The sequence below is a fragment of the Sturnira hondurensis genome, unplaced genomic scaffold (assembly GCF_014824575.4).
Source record: "Sturnira hondurensis isolate 20B ecotype Veracruz unplaced genomic scaffold, ASM1482457v3 Scaffold0016098, whole genome shotgun sequence".
Taxonomy (NCBI): Eukaryota; Metazoa; Chordata; class Mammalia; order Chiroptera; family Phyllostomidae; genus Sturnira; species Sturnira hondurensis.
Window position 1 is genome coordinate 149,778 of NW_028088729.1, and position 14,389 is coordinate 164,166.

At 39.0% G+C, this 14,389-nt stretch overlaps 1 non-coding gene across 1 annotated transcript; it reads right to left on the bottom strand.

The window, feature by feature from the left end:
• Positions 1 to 1,753: 1,753 nt before the first annotated feature.
• LOC119000659 (U6 spliceosomal RNA) lies at positions 1,754 to 1,857 on the bottom strand. The gene has a single exon (XR_005069368.1). It is a non-coding gene; the product is annotated as a U6 spliceosomal RNA (small nuclear RNA).
• Between the last annotated feature and the right edge of the window lie 12,532 nt (positions 1,858 to 14,389).

Consider the following 14,389-nt stretch of genomic DNA (forward strand, 5'->3'; position numbering starts at 1 on the left):
TGCCTCATGTCTGCACCATTTCCCTACTTGAGGCAGATGAATGTGTTTATCAATCTCTAAGTTGTGACGCATGCTGTGTAATGCTTTGCTCACAGTAGGTATTCAGCTAATGTAAATAAGTGAAGGAGCATGTGGAAAGCATATTGCTGTGTTAGATAGAGTTGGTGTCAACTAATAGGAAACCTCTGTGTAGCAGTCCAGTGATTCAGAGGCTCTATCAGAAAGGACTTGATGGGGCTTGGTTAGAATGGAAAACCTATAACCTGCCTTTGTCTAAAATGGAGAGTTTTGTGTTTGAGGACATAAAGGCTGTTTGCAAGATTTATTAGAACTTGAGTATATGGTGTAATTACCACAGTTTTTTGATCCACTCATTTACTGATGGGCACTTAGCTTGCTTCCAGCACTTGACTATTGTAAATTGTGCATAGGTTCTTTTGGATTGGTGTTTCAGGATTCTTAGGGTATAATCCCAGCAGTGGAATTGGCAGGTCAAAAGGTAGTTTCATTTTTAGTATTCTGAGGAAATTCCATACTGTTTTCCACAGTGGCTGTACCAGTCTGCATGCCCACCAACAGTGCACTAGGGTTCCCTTTTTTCCACAACCTCTCCAACACTTAGTACTATGCAGCAGAAGGAAAGGAGCTCCTGTCCTTTGCGACAGCACAGATGAAACTGGAGAGCATTATGCTAAGTGAAATAAGCCAGGTGGTAAAACAAATACCATCATCTCACCTGTAAGTGGAACCCAATCAACAAAACAAACAAGCAAGCAAAATACAACCAGAGTCATTGAAATAAAGAACAAACTGACAGTAACAAGAAAGGAGAGGGGAGGGAATAAAGGGGGAAAATAGGGAAAGAGCCATCAAGGAACATGTGTAAAGGACACATGGACAAAGCCCAAGGGGGTGGGTTCAAGGGTGGGAGACACAGATGGGGTGTGGGGGGCATGGTGGGGTGAAAATGGAGATAACTGTACTTGAACAATAAAAAAATATATGGAATATAGGTATTTTGTGGTCTAGGCTTGGGCAGATATTATAAGAACATTTTGACTGATTTCTATTTTTTATTCTTATATCCCTTTCCAACCTCCCTCACAAGAAGAGATGATTTTTAATGTTTTTTATTTTAAATATAATATGAATGAAATATATTTATTATAGAAAAATATATCAGTATAAAGAATATATAGAATGTTTACAATAGATGTACTTATAATTACTGTTCATGTTTTGGTACATAGCCTTTGGAGTCTTTTCTACCTGTGTGTGTATAATCTTATGTGCATTTTGCATAAAAATTAAGTCATAGTTTTATACTATTTTATAATTACCTATTTTCAGTTACATTTTTAGTAGTATGTTTTTATAATAGGTACATATTTGATGATGGTAAGATATAAATGCACACTCCTGTCCCCTTTTATGAGACAACTACTATTAATAGTTCTTTTTATATATATTTAATATATTTATGCTTATATTACATTTATTGTGCAAGTTTGGACACTGTATATTGAATGTCTGCTCTGAAAGGTAAGGAATTTTGTGCATATTCAATGTTTTCTCCCTTTTTTAATTGCTAATATATTTGTAGTTTTTCTAGTAGATTCCATTATTACTTTAAATATTATACTTTTTCTGTCCTTATATCAGCTAATTCCCTGTAACTAAAGCTGAAGAAAATAAGTATACTTTTCACCTGATACCTCTGGCCTTCTGATTTGTGTTAAATTACTATTACTTTGAAAATATGGAATGCTTCATGAATTTGCATGTCATCCTTGTGCAGGGGTCATGCTAATCTCTGTATTGCTCCAATCCCAGTATATGTGCTGCTGAAATGAGTACTACTATTACTTTTGTTTTTAAAGATTTTATTTATTTACTTTTAGAGAAAAGGAAAGGGAGGGAGAAAGAGGGAGAGAAACATTAGTGTGTGAGAGATACATCTATTGGCTTCCTCGCACATGCCCCCTACTGGGGACCTGACCTGCAACCCAGGCATGTGCCCTGACTGGGAATTCAACTTGTGACCTTTTGGTTCACAGGTTGGCACTCAATCCACTGAGCCACACTAGTCAGGGTAAATTGCTATTTACTTTTAATGACACATTCAAATGATAGAATTCTATACAATTATTAAGAGCAATGTAGAACTATATAAATTGATCTAGAAAGATCCACATGTTAGTGATAAAATCAGTTTATGAGCAGTGTGATCCCACTTTTGAAAAATTGTACAGGTGAAGCCCTGGCTGGTGTAGCTCAGTGGATTGAGCGCGGGCCTGCGAACCAGAGGATCTCGGTTCGATTCCCAGTCAGGGCACATGCCTGGGTTGCAGGCCGGTTCCCTGCAGGCCAACTCCCAGCAGGGGACGCACAAAAGGCAACCATACGTTGATGTTTCTCTCCCTCTCGCCTTCCCCTCTAAAGATAAATAAATAAAATCTTAAAAAAAAATCTGTCAACCAAACATAGCTGAAATATTTTAAAAAATTGTACAGGTGAGTATAAGTATGCATACAGAAGTTCATAGAGACTATCTCTGAGAGGTTGGTATATAAGGATTTTCATGTATTTTCAACATTTTTATGTTGTCTAAAGTCTTTACAGTGAGTACATGTTAATTTATAGTTAGTGAAGGTTATTTTTTTAGAACCAGGAATAGGAATTAAAAAATTAATACATTATTGCCATTTTAGGGGCCTTTTTCTTTTGAAGTTTTCTGCTTCATTTACTGAATTTATTTTTAAGTTGTTTTTGTCAGAGTAATGCTCATAGTTCAAGAAGTCATACAGTGTTTGACTAAAATAAGGCCTCTAGTAAAAGAACAGTTCTACACCTCTCTTCAACTTAGTGGCTTTCCTCCAGAGGAGTGTCAACTATATTGCTTGTTTCTGTTGGTATTAACTACAACCATGTTTCTTAGACTTTCTAAGAAGTCTAAGAAAGTCATTTGATAAATGACCTGACTTGGATTTCCTATTGTATTGATAGATATGGATTTAGTTCTATAACACTTTCCTTTTTACAACCTTGTAGGAACAATTTGTTAAGTTCGTATAAAGTTTTACATATTATTATAACAAATCTTGTTGATTGTCGAAGGGCACAACTTTCTGTAGGCCCCTTTATGTGGGTTCACCTGGAATCTAGCTTTAGCTTGATCCTGCAAATACCTCTGGAGTATGAAGGGCACTCTAGCTGGCAGAATAATGGCTCCCCGAAGATGGTCATATCCTAATCCCCTGAACCTATGAATATATTAGGTTATATTGCAAAGAAGAGTGAAAGTTGCGATGGAATTAAAGTCACCAATTAACCAATCTTAAGTAGAGTAGCCTGGTGAGTTCAGAATCACGAGCCCTTAAAAAAGGAAGAAGGAGGCATAAGAAAAGAGAAAGAGGTGTGACTGTGGAAGAATGATCAGACAGATGCTATGTTGTGGCTTTGAAGATGGAGGAAGAGGTCATGAACAAAGGAATCCTGGTTGCCCCTTGAGTTGTAAAAGGCAAGAAAACTGCTTTTCCCCTGTTGTTGCCTAAAAGGAACACAGCTTTGCCAATACCTTGATTTTAGCACAGTGAGACCCGTGTTGAACTTCTTACCTCTATACCTGTGAGATACTAAATTTGTGTTGTCATAAGCCAGTATGTTTGTGATGATTTGTTACAGCAGCAAAAGTCATGTTGTCACGACTGAGTTGTCCTCCATTGTGGCAAGGGAATTGGCTTTTTATATCCCTATTATCAGGTATTGACTGCAGTCCGCCCTTAGGGGTGGGGTAGGCAACCTCCCAGCTGGGAAGGCACAGTCCTGCTGACAGCAGCTCTCAGGAGAATGGTAAACTGTCAGCCATCAGCAGCTAACACTATAGCTTGGCAGTGGGTATACTGGACCCCAGATGCACCTAGGTTTTAGAGGAGGAAAATAGGGAAAAAATTTTGAAGCAAAAAATGTGGTTAAAAAGTACATATTATAATCCGAAAAATATGGTACCAACTTAGAATTAATTGATTCTGTTAGGTCTGCCTATCCCGTGCTATATAGTATGCCTTTCCATTGTTTCAAGTCTACTTTTGGCCTTTTAAAGGAGTTTTGTCATTTTCCTCTTACAAGTTTTGAATCTTTGTTGTTAAGTTTATTCCTAGCATTTTTATGTATGCTTTTAAAATATAATTTCTGTTATATCACTGGAATTTGGGTGTTGTGAGATGGTTACATGTGTGTTCAGTCTTTCCCATTGGACCAGAAGTCCTGATCTATTTTTTTCTTTGCTCCTTTTTAAAATAGATTTTTTGTTGTGGTAAGATATATATAACATAATATTTATCATTTTACCTATTTGTAATTGTATGATTCACAGGCATTAAAAACATTCACAATATTGTGTACCTATCACCACTGTCTATTCCCAAAATCTTTTTATCACCCCAATATAAACTGTAATAGCATAAACTATAAACTATAACTTAAAAAGCTGGTTATAGCGTTGGCTGGCACAGCTCAGTGGATTGAGCGTGGACCTGGGAACAGACGATTGCGGTTCGATTCCCAGTCAGGGCACATGCCTGGGTTGCAGGCCAGTTCCCAGCAGGGGGCTCATGAGAGGCAACCATACACTGATATTTCTCTCCCTCTCTCCTTCCCTTCCTCCCTAAAGATAAATAAATAAAATCTTTTTTAAAAAGCTAGTTATAAAGTAATAGTTAAAAACAGAAGAAAGAAAATGGCTTAGCAATGTCAAGGCCTGTTATGGAGTAACATGTGTGCCTTGGTTTAATTTGTCCTCAGGAATGCTTTTGCTTTGTTTAGTAAATATCTAAATATTAATAATTTTTAAAAAGAGAAATGAGCCACCTCTTCTTAAATATACTGGTTTGGGGCAGGGGATGGGGAGTATTAACTAGTTTAAGGATGGTTTTGTGTCATGGGCAAGGAACAAGTACACTAAAATTAGGGGAATTAATAAGCACCACAAAATATCAAGTAGCATGAGATAACTTGCAAATCATTTTGAAGTTTTTCCTTTGTGCTTCATTGTAGATAGTGACTGCTCATTGTGCTTACTGGTGATATTTATTTTTTTGTTTTTGGATGGAAAATTATAGGGGTGGGAGTGTGCTGTTTGAGACTGAATGAATTCTCATAAAGTTAGTTTTAAGTGACTGGATCCACTGTTTTATTTTATTTTAAGATTTTATTTATTTATCTTTAGAGGGGAAGTGAAGGAGAGAGGGAGAGAAATATCAATCTATGGTTGCCTCTCGTGGGTCCCTTGCTGGGAACTGGCCCGCAATCCAGGCATGTGCTGTGACTGGGAATCGAACCTCAATCCTCTGGTTCATAGGCTGGCGCTCAATCCACTGAGCTACACCAGCCAGGGCTATTTTATTTTGTTTAGTCATGTCTTTTGATTATGCTGTTACAGTTGTTCCAATTTTACCCCCTTTGTTCCCTTCCACCCAGGCCCCCCCAGACTATTGTCCATGTCCATGTGTCATGCATATATGTTCATTGGCTACTGTATTCCCTGTACTGTATTTTATATTTTCTTGACTATTCTGTAACTACCAGTTTATATTTCTTAACCTCTTTACCTTTTTCACCCATTTCCCTGGCCCCTTTCCCATTTGGCAAGCATAAAGATGTTCTCTATATCTATGATTCTGTTTCTCTTCTGTTTATATGTTTATTTTTATTTTGAAAAGATCTTATTTATTATTTTTTAGAGGGGAAGGGAGAGGAAAAGAGAGGGAGAGAAGCATCAATGTGTGGCTGCCTTTTGTGCGCCACTAACTGGGGACCTGGCCTACAACCCAGGCATGCACCCTTACTGGGAATCGAACCAGTGACCCCTTGCTTTGCAGGAAAGACTCAATCCAGCGAGCCACACCAGCCGGGGCTATTTTGTTTGTTAGAATCAATTTTTGATAGGTAGGTAATGCCATTTTATCATTCATAATTTTGATCTCCTTCTTAAAGAAAACCCTTTACCATTTCATATAATATTGGTTTGGTGGTGATGAACTCCTTTAGCTTTTTCTTGAATGGGAATCTTTTCATCTGTCCTTTTATTGTAAATTATAGCTTTGCTGGGTACAATAATCTTGATTGTAGGTCCTTGCTTTTCATCACTTTGAGTATTTCTCACTGATCCCTTCTAGCCTGCAAAGTTTCTTTCGAGAAATCAGCTGACGGTCTTATGGGAGCTCCCTTGTAGGTAACTAACTGCTTTTCTGTTGCTGCTTTTAAGATCTCTCTTTGTCTTTCATTTTTGGCATTTAATTATGATGTGTCTTGGCATGGACCTATTTGTGTCCATCTTGCTTCGGACTTTCTGTATTTTTTGGACTTGCATGTTTATTTCCTTCATCAAATTAGGGAAGTTTTCTTTCATTATTTTTTCAGATAGATTTCCAATTTTTGCTCATTCTCTTCTTCTGGCACCCCTACAATGTGAATGTTGGTACACTTGAAATTGTCCCACAGGTTCTGTACACTATCCTCATTTTTTAAATTGTTTTTTTCTTTCTGCTGTTCTAATCAGTGGTTTTTTGCTTCCTTATCTTCCAAATTGCTGATTTGATTCTCAACTTCATCCACTCTACTCTTATTTCCTTGTAAATTGTTCTTTATTCCAATTAGTGTATCCTTCATTTCTGAGTGGATCTTTTTTATGCTGCCAAGGTCCTCACTAAGTTCCTTGAGCATCCTTATGATCACTGTTTTGAACTCTGCATCTAGTTGCTTATTGGGCCATGTTGTTTAGTTCCTTTTCTGGAGTTTTGTTCTTACATTTGGGCCATGTTTCTCTGTCTCCTCATTTTGTCAGCCTCCCTGTGTTTGTTTCTATGTATTGGGCTGAGCTGCTACATCTCCCAGGCTTGGCAGAGTGGTGTAATGTAGTAGGTGTCCTGTAGGATCCAGTGGCACAGCCTTCTTTATTACCCAAGCTAGGTACTTGAGCTGCATCCACTGTGTGGGCTGTGTATACTCTCCTGTTATAGTTGAACCTTAATTGCTGTTGGCATGTCCAAGGTCAGCCACTGCCTATGTTCTGTCTGGGGTCACACAGCATAAGCTACAAAGTGATCTGCAAATGGCCGCTACTTTTGCTGGGTTTGGAGGTACCCAGGTGAGGCTAAGCTGTAAACCAAGGCTTGCTGCCAGGCTAGGGGAAACAGACTTTTGAGGCTTGCTGAAGCCAGATGTTGCTCGTTTGAGAGAATTTAGGAGAATTTGAGGCATAGGCCAAGACAAGCCATTCATATGGAAAAGCCACTGGAAACAGCTGGGGTGGGCCCATAAATTGGGTGGGGCAGGGCCTCAGGCAATCACCAGGGTGTGCAAGTAGTGTGAGCCAGGTTGATGGAGTCTCAGATATGACACTTGCCTCCTGGCTCTGTGACTGTGTGGGGAGATAGGCAAGAAAAGCAACAGTGGCCTCTGCTGACACTTCTGTCTGGGAGAAAGCTGTCCTCCAGCTCTCACCTTGGTGCTTGACAGTTCATTTCCTCCATATGTGTCTGTGATACCTTTCAATCTGCTGCCCCCACATCGAAGCTTAGAGGCAGTGAGTCTGTGCAAGTTTGTGTGTGGGCCCTTTAATAGGAACTTTCTGAGACTAGCTGTTTCTGTTTTCCACAGCTTCAATCCCCAGTGGTTTTTACATCCAGAAGTTATGGGGGCTTATCAGAACCCTGCACTGGGGGATCTGATGAGGGGCTGGGACCCCTCGCTTCTGAGATATCCCTCCTAGTTTTCATCTACCACACATGGATGTGGGACCAGCCTATTCCATGTTTCTGCTCCTGTCTTTTCTAGATATAGTTTGTTCTTTAATTCTGTAGTTGTAGGACTTCCATTCAGCTAAATTTCTGATGGTTCTGACTGATGGTTGTTCTATAGTTGAATTGTAATTTTGATGTGGTTGTGTGAGGAGGTGAGCTGTGTTTGCCTCTATTGCCATCTTGAATATCTTTTTAGCTTGGATCTACTGCTTTAAATTTACTCTACACATCAAGTTTTTCAATAGATTGCCAGCTTTCAGCATCTGTAAGAATTCTAACTATAAATGATTATTTGCAAAATGAGTTAAATACTTTAAAGTATGTCCTATAAAAATAATAAAATTTGTTTTTTTTCCTTATAAAAGTCATACATATCTCCTCTTATCCATAGGGTATATGTTACAAGACCCCAAATGGATGCCTGAAACTGCAGATACAAGTGGATGCCTGAAACTGCAGATAGTATCAATCTATACATATACTATGTTTTTTTCATGTACATACATACTTTTTCACTTAAGGAGGCACTTTAACACTTTTTGGCATATCTGAATTGCCAGCATCACTACTTTTGAACATTAAGCACTGTGATAACTAGCAGTTAATCTGGTAACAGTCAGTTAGAGATGGCTACAAAGTAAGTACCAGGCAGGGATAGTCTATAGCTTGGAAATTCTGGACAAAGGAATGAGTCACATTGGAGGCAGGACAGAGAAGGACCATGCCAGATTACATCACACTACTTAGAACAGTGTGTCATTTAAAAATTATGAATTGTTTATTTCTGGAATTTTTATTTAATATTTTCAGACTGTTGTTGACTGTGGGTAACTGAAGCTGTGGAAAGCAAAAGCACGGATAAGGGAGAACTAATTGTAAATTTTAAAATGGAGAAAAGTACAATGAAAACAAATCCATAATATTATTTCCCAGAGATAAGATAATCACTACTGAGTTTTCTTGACATATCTTTAAGGTTGTTATAGCATTATTTATAATACCAGAAATTTGCAAACAACCCAAGTGTCCATTAACCAGTGATTAATTAAATAAATTATGATATATTCACACAGTGGAATACTGTTTAGCTGCAAAAATGCTTTATGTACTGAAATAACAAATCAATAGGCTTTATTATTAAATAAGAAAAACAAAGTAAACAGCAGTGAATGCTATCTTTTCTGAAAGAAAGGAGTGGGGATATATGAAATACATTCATATTGGTTTGGATATATTTAGGAAAAGGAAAAGATTCGAAATAGATAAATGTGGTTATATGTGGTGGAGGAGGAAATGGAGTTAAAGGACTTATACTGAAAGTGAGCTTTCTCAATATTCACACTTTTTTTGATTTTTGAACATCAAAAATCAAAAGTGAATGTATAACCTGTTTTTTGTAAGTCCACATAAAATTTAATTTTAAACATGTAAGCATCAATATTCCAAAAGAAAGTATTCTTAAATTCACACATAACTGAATTTTGATGTAACCTGTTTTTAAAACGTTAAACTCATGAATGCTGTGGAGCTGAAATACAGCCTCACATTTGCAATCAAATTGAGGAAAGGAACATAATTCTTTATTGGAAGTACAGTAACTTATTACAGCCAACATTGGGAATTTAAAGTATTCATCTTTTTAAATGAAGGCCTTTATTTTTAACAAAGACTGGTGATGCGCCTTGAAACTAATCTTCATTTGGGAGGGATTCTTTTTTCTTTTTGCTGCTGTGATTGGGTGTTTTTTGCTTCCTTATCTTCCAAATTACTGATTTGATCCTCTGTTTCATCTACTCTGTTGTTGATTCCCTGTAAATTATTCTTCATTTCAGTTAATTATGTATCCTTCATTTCTGATTGGTTCTTCTTTATGGTTTCCGTGCCTTTTCTTAGGTTGTTGAAGTTCTCACTAGGTTCAGCTACTTTTCCCCTGAGTTCATTGAGCATCCTTATGACCAGTGCTTTGAACTCTGAATTTGGTAGATTACTTGTCTCCATTTTGTTTAGTTCTTCTAGAGTTTTGTTCTTTTCTTTCATTTGATATATGTTCATCTCCTTTTGACTGCTGACTAGGGTTTGCTTCTGTGAATTAGGTAGAGCTGCTATGACTCCTGGTCTTGATAGAATGGCCTTATGTAGTAGAAGTACTGTGGGGCCACGGTTTCTTCCCTGTGTGAGCTGTGTACACCCTTCTGTTCTAGTTGAGCCTTGGTTGCTGTTGGCACGTCAATAGGAAGGATTTATCTCCAGGCTGAGAGGTTTTTCTTTTTCTAACTATCCTTGTTCGGCTTGTGAAATTATTTTACTAAGGTATCATGCACTTACCATTTAATTTCTTCTGTTCATAAGTTTTCACATTTAGATCTAACATAATTATGCATTTTCTTGTAAAGTGGTCTCAAATGTGCAAATAAGGGACAAAGAACTCAACATTTTCAAGATGACAACTGCCACACAGAAATACCTTCTAAGAAATGAATAAGACATCTCAGGAGTTAGATATGAAAGGGACAAGTCATACAGGAATGGGAATCTAAGTGAGTCATACAAATTGATCTTTTTTTTCTAGTTTTATGTATGTCGTTGTTTCCTTAACCCCAATGGCATTTCAATGTTGGTCATCTGAACAGAATTTGCTCTGAATTTCTCATCTTTACTTTGTATGACTTGCACATACTCAAGGAGAATAAAAATAGAAGGAAAGAAAAGTGTTGAAAGACAAAAATGAAAATGAAAAATCATACTCAGCAATAATTACTCATTCATGGTAATTATCAATGCATGTTTGCCTCTGAACAAGTTAGAAGTTCCTTTTCCACGTACCCACCAGTCTTACCCTCGTCCCTCATCATTAGCTGAGTGTCATAACAACTACCCTGAAGAGGAGTCCTCATTTGTGTTTAAAAATGCCTACCTTATGATTGCACTCCATCCAAGCACCACAAATGCAGACTGACTTACCAGACTGATTTTGGTACACTGGGAACTTTGTGGGTTTCTTCCCCTTTGACATTATTTATGTACTTATTGTTAAGATAGATAAACTATTCATATGGTAAAAACTCACCAGATGCAGGATGATATACAATGCAAATTAGTCTCCATCCATTCTAGGTCCTCCTTCAGTACCCCCAAAACCACTGTTCCCAGATTTTTGTGCATTATTCCAAACACATTATATGCCTATTCAGACATGTACTTAGAGAGTCTCCCTGTTCCTTCTCATGCAAATTGAAACTTTCTGTATACACAGTCCTGGACCATGTTTATTTTACTTTATATTTTTTATATTTAAAAACTTTATTTTTAATTGAATTTATTGGGGTGGCATTGGCTAATTTATATAGGTTTCAGGTGCCAAATTCTATAATACATCATCTGTATGCTGTATTGTGTGTTTACCACCCCAAGTCAAATCTCCTTCCATCACCATTTATCCCCCTTTACTTCCTTCTACCTCTCCGTACCCTCCCTTCCCAAGATATAATATACAAACTGTAAAGGGCACAAGTCCTAAGTATATAACTCAATGAATTTTTATATAAGTTATACACCTGTGAAACCAATCAAGGTAGAGGTTATTGTCAGCATCTCAGAAGTTCCATGGTAATCCAGAGAAGCCAAGAATGTTCTATCTAAAAAACTACCTCCTATGAAGCTTTGAAGTTAAGGTAAGTAAAATTTTAAGTAGTAAAATTTTAAGTAAGAATGACATTTATTTTTAATTTTATTTTTTCAGTATATTTTATTGATTATGCTGTTACATTTGCCCCAGTTTTTTCCCTTTGCCCTTACCCTCCTCCACCCAGTACTCCCCTTCCCTCAAGCAATCCCCCACCTTAGTTCATGTCCATGGGTCGTGAGTGTAAGTTCTTTGGCTTCTACCTTTCCTATACTATTCTTAACATCCTTTTGTCTATTTTGTTCCTACCAGTTATGCTTCTTGATCCCTAACCCCATTCTTCCCCTTCCCCCTCCCAGCTCATAACTCTCCAAATGACCCCCATACCTATGATTCTGTCCCTGTTCTGGTTGTTTGCTTAGTTTGTGTTTCTTTTTGTTTTTATTTATAAAAAATAGTTGATAGTTGTGTGTTTGTTGCCAGATTTATTTTTAGAGAGGGGGAAAGGAAGAGAAAGAGAGGAAGAGAAACATTGATGTTTGAGAGAAACATCAATGGGTTTCCTTTCTCACACCCCTGATCGGATCCTGGCCTGCAACCCAGGCGTTTGCCCTGACTGGGAATGAAACTGGTGACCTTTCAGTTTGCAGGATGATGCCCAACCCACCAAGCTACACCAGTCAGAGCAAGTATATATATTTTTAAAGTAAAAATTTCTACAAATGCCTTTGTTCCTTTGCCAAGCAAGTCACAGGTGAATTCCTGGGTGTCTAACACCTATTATAAATTCACTCTTAATTTTTTTTTAATATATTTTATTGATTATACCATTACAGTTGTTCTATTCCCCCCCTTCAATCCCCTCCACCCACACCCTCCCTCCCCCACCATTCTCCCCCCCTTAGTTTATAACCACGTGTCTCAAGTTCTTTGGATTCTATATTTCCCCCACTATTCTCGCCCTCCCCCCTATCTATTTTCTGCCTACCATCTATGCTATTTTCTGTGCCTTCTCCCCCCTTTTCCCCCTCCCACCCCCCTGTTTCTAACCCTCCATGTGTTCTTCATTTCTATGGTTCCACTCCTGATCTAGCTGTCTTCTTGGTTTGCTTTTGTTTTAGGTGTGGTTGGTTGTTAATAACTGTGTGTTTGCTGTCCTTTCACTGTTCATCTTTTTCATCTTCTTTTTCTTATATAAGTCCCTTTAGCATTTCATATAATAAGGGCTTAGTGATGATGAACTCCTCAAATTTGACCTTATCTGAGAAGCACAATATCTGTCCTTCCATTCTAAATGAAAGTTTTGCTGGATAAAGCAATCTTGGCTGTAGGTCTTTGGATTTCATGACTTGGAATATTTCTTTCCAGCCCCTTCTTGCCTGTAAGGTCTCTTTTGAGAAATCCGCTGACAGTCTGATGGGTACTCCTTTGTAGGTGACTGTCCCCTTATCCCTTGCTGCTTCTAGGATTCTCTCCTTCATTTTAGTCTTGGCTAATGTAATTATGATGTGCCTTGGTGTGTTCCTTCTTGGGTCCAACTTCTTTGGGACTCTCTGAGCTTCCTGGATTTCCTGGAAGTCTATTTCCTTTGCCAGACTGGGGAAGTTCTCCTTTATTATTTGTTCAAATACGTTTTCCACTCGTGGCTGTTTCTTTCCCCCTTCTGGTACCCCTATAATTCGGATGTTGGAACGTTTAAAGATGTCCTGGAGGTTCCTAAGCCTCTCCTCATTTTTTTGAATTCTCATTTCTTCATTCCTTTCTGGTGGGATGTTTTGTTCTTCCTTCTGGTCCATTCCATTGATTTGTGTCCCCGTTTCCTTTCCATCACTATTGGTTTCCTGTGCATCTCCCTTCATTTCAATCAGTCCAGCCCTCACACGTTCCTCTAATTTGTAACTTTGTTCCTCTAATTTGTGACTATAATCAACCAGTTCTGTGAGCATCCTGATAAATAGTGTCCTGAATTGTGCTTCTGAGAGGCTGGCAATTTCTCGGTCGCTTAGAGTTATTGGCTCTGGGACTTTGAGTTTTTCTTGTGCCATCTTTTGGGTTGTTCGTGCCTGTTCCATAGCAGGATCAGAGCCCTAAAGTGTTCACTAGAACAGGGCAACTCAGTCGCTGGGTTGTGACGTTGTAGGTGGGGGCGGGGTCAAAGAGGGACAATGGCTCTCACTGGTCTTGCAGGGCAACTAAGTCGCTGGGTTGTGACGCTGTATGTGGGGGCGGGGTCAAAGAGGGACTATGGCGTCTTGTCCGCCGCCTGCCGCCACGGCCCACACCAGTGCCGCAGTTGCTGCCGTCACCGGGCCCACGCGTTTCGTCCCACTGCACTCGAGTGTGCCACCGCCATCAGCCCTCACCCCCTGGGGCCTGCGTGGTCTGTCTCACTGTGCGCGAATATGCGCCCGAGGTCTGCCCCGCACCCCAACTGGTTCCCGTCTGCCTGCGCGCCTGGGTCGGGGGCCCTGTCCTGCCCGACCCTGCTCGCTGCTGGCTCTGCTCCTCTTACCGTCTCTGTTGAACGGTTAGATGTAGTCGGACTTCCGTATAATTCAATTTTCTGTCCTTTGGTTGTGTCTTTGTTTCTCCAAACCTTTGTTGTATTCAAACTTGGTTGTGGGAGAAGGCACAGTGTTTCCACCTATGCCTCCATCTTGGCGGAAGTCCCTCACTCTTAATTTTTTAAATATATATTTTATTGATTATACCATTACAGTTGTTCTATTCCTCCCTTCATTCCCCTCCACCCTGCACACCCCCTCCCCTCCCCCCCTTTAGTTTATGCCCACGTGTCTCAAGTTCGTTAGATTCTATATTTCCCCTACTATTCTTGCCCTTCCCCCTATCTATTTTTTACCTACTGTCTATGCTACTTATTTTTTGTTTCTTCTCTCCCCTTCTGCTCCTCCCACTCCCCTGTTGCTAACCCTCCAAGTGTTCTTCCTTTCTGTGGTTCCACTCC